The sequence below is a fragment of the Morone saxatilis genome, unplaced genomic scaffold (genome assembly GCF_004916995.1).
Source record: "Morone saxatilis isolate NCDOM2014 unplaced genomic scaffold, NCSU_SB_2.0 Contig2, whole genome shotgun sequence".
Classification (NCBI taxonomy): Eukaryota; Metazoa; Chordata; class Actinopteri; family Moronidae; genus Morone; species Morone saxatilis.
Window position 1 is genome coordinate 3,252,036 of NW_023339762.1, and position 2,755 is coordinate 3,254,790.

General features: G+C 41.4%; 1 protein-coding gene across 1 annotated transcript in view; it reads right to left on the reverse strand.

Moving 5' to 3' along the window:
* si:ch211-266k8.4 overlaps nt 1-2,755 on the reverse strand; it is a 58,065-nt gene that overhangs the window by 25,718 nt on the left and 29,592 nt on the right. The window lies entirely within an intron of this gene.

Genomic DNA, 2,755 nt, shown 5'->3' on the forward strand with positions numbered 1-2,755 from the left:
TCTCCAGAACTGCAGCTCTTGCGGAGTGTTCCTAGTCTGCAGAGGTCAGTATCTATCAAAAGTGCTCCAAGGAAAGAAAAGGGGTGGCCCTGGTGACAGGGTCATGGATCGGACCACATGGGCCAGCCATTGCTACCCATGTGCATGAAAACGTCTTGGCCGCTGAACAGACGAGCTACTGTAGATCATATTGCTAAAAAGGTTAATGCTGGTTCTGGATATAAACACGGTTTTCTGCATATGGGGCTACATAACATTATGACAACCAGGGCCCCAGCTGGTCATAATCTTATGGCTGATTGATGTATGTCTTAATACATGTCTGAAGGGAATCTTTAATATATAAAAGGTTACATGAGCTGTCCACCCATTCTTACATACACAATGATCAACACCATCCGCTATCCTGCAGTATGTACCATAAAAACTGAGAATCGCTGTCACTGGTAAATACTGTGCAGCTGTCAAATACTACAGTTAATAGTTATTAAGTTAAGATATTAAGTCTTTGCCACATGTTTTTGTCAAGTTAGATTCAACTACTATGTCACTGGATCAGAGCTTTATATATATATATTTATATATATATATATAGCTCTTTTTTTTATCTCACTGGCCAAGAGTGAGGCTGAAGTCAGTGTGATGTCATGTGTCAGTCATGTGGGAGGCCAGAGGTGATGTTGACTTCTAATTTGTTAAAGTGTATCAGTGCTTTAACACAACCTTCAAGGATAAGGCTGCTGCCAAACAGGAAGAGCCAATGATAAAGTGCAGTGTCTCCCGGCCTAATGCGAGGTCTTTGCAGAGTCCTGAGTAGGGTTATCTTTGATGTTAAAACAACTCCATTTCCCAGACACACCCTCCCCCCCCACCTATAGCCCATGGCTCTCTCCCTCTGCCTCATGTCTCTCCCTCCCTCCGATCTATCTCAATCACTGTCAGACATCGGCTAAGGAGAGATTCCCTTCAACAGCCAAATGCCAACTTCAAAACACTGACGTGTCACAGCATGTCTCCAGTTAGCCACCCAAAGACTAACTGGATAAGAACATATGGTATTTTGAAATAAAATAAGAGGGGGAATTAGTCAAGTATTACAGGTCTGACAATAGGTTCACCCCTACTGACTCTGTACATGTCTAAATTTAAAACTAGCAACTCCACTCTTCTCTGATGATTGGCTAAAAAAACAGGACAGCAAGCATCATATATTACTTTCATACTATAGCTCTAAATAGGTTTTCACAGAGCCACAATAGTCAAACATGTGCACACACAAACACACTACAGATGTATTAACACTGGTGAGCTCACCTGCAGTTTCTGTGTGACTCAGAATTGTAATGAGAAGGTCTGAATGACTGTGTGTTTGTGTGTGATTTATAGCTAAAACTCAGCCCTGTGCAGGTTCTACTACTTCTTCTGAAGCTGCCACCCAGCAGTCAGTTTCATTCTCACAGTCTAAATGCTCTTTTAAAGAAAGACCAACTGGGAAACACTGAACAGTAACAATTTTCTATTACTTACTAAGAATTTTGTGTAGCCTTTCATCCAGTGCAGGCTCACAGAGGGCTGAAGCCTCTCCTAGAACACATAAGGCGAGAGGCGGATACACCCTGGAGCTAGTGGATTTAGACCCACATTCTGGTTGTGAGGTCACAGTGCTAACCACTGAACCACCAAGCCAACCTTTATTTAAATCTACAGTAAGAGGGGTCTGGACTCATGCCAGTATCCAGTTTATCAAAACTGGCAGCAGGAGGGGCATGTTGTGTCACCTACAGTATAAAACTGCAGCATACCGCTGGATAACAAAGCCTTTAAATAGATTATAAAAAACCCACAGTGGGGCACTTCAGGTGAAGTCAATTTGCAGACACAAGCTAACAGAGACTCTACACATTCTGTGTAGACAGTGTTAGGGCGATCAGGTGTGTGAGGAAGAAGGGTTCAAACCCTGGCTCCTCTCTCACCTCTGCACAGCTTGCCAATTACAATGTGAAGTGGGTGAGAATGTTTGACTGTCCGACAAGCACTTCTGGTATAGTACACAGACAACTTTAGCCTAATTCAACATTTTTTTTTACCAAATTTAGCACCAGAAGTGCCACTCCAAAGAACCAGGGGAAGGGTTGCTGTGTTTTGAAACCGCAGTGGCAAACCTTGTGTAGCCAAGGGGTTTAAAGGACAGCTATGGGTTTAAGTTTTTAGGGGGAAAGCCTAAAATAGGTTGTGCATAGTTTTTACTGGAAAGATACAGTAGTTCTTGTGTTTTACCCTTCCTCTAGGCCTATATTACTTACTTTAGGGTTAAATACTTAGGCTGAGTTGATGCAAGCTGAAACCGACAACTTTTGCTGAACTGAAAACTAAATCTACTGATTTTGCTTTTATTTTCCGTGCTCTACTTTTACTCTACAGTTTACTTGCTTATAAAATTGTCTCCATTACTTTGAAATCATGGCTTTAACAAGTTATTTAAACTCATTTTAATTTAACAGGAATTGGATCAGGATCAAAGCAACTGTTCCAAATGAATTATTCTTGGATCCTGCTCAGCCTTAATTGCTACCATTGTAACATAACCAGCCTGGCCTTTACTGCTGCTTCAAAACAAACAGTAGCTTGTTGTAGCACAGGTTGCTCTGTCTCACCAAAGTGAACCACTGGTCTGAAAAGACAGAGTACCACACTTTACTGAACTGGAAGGGCAAAACATATCTATCTTATTCTTATTATTCTTATTATTATTATT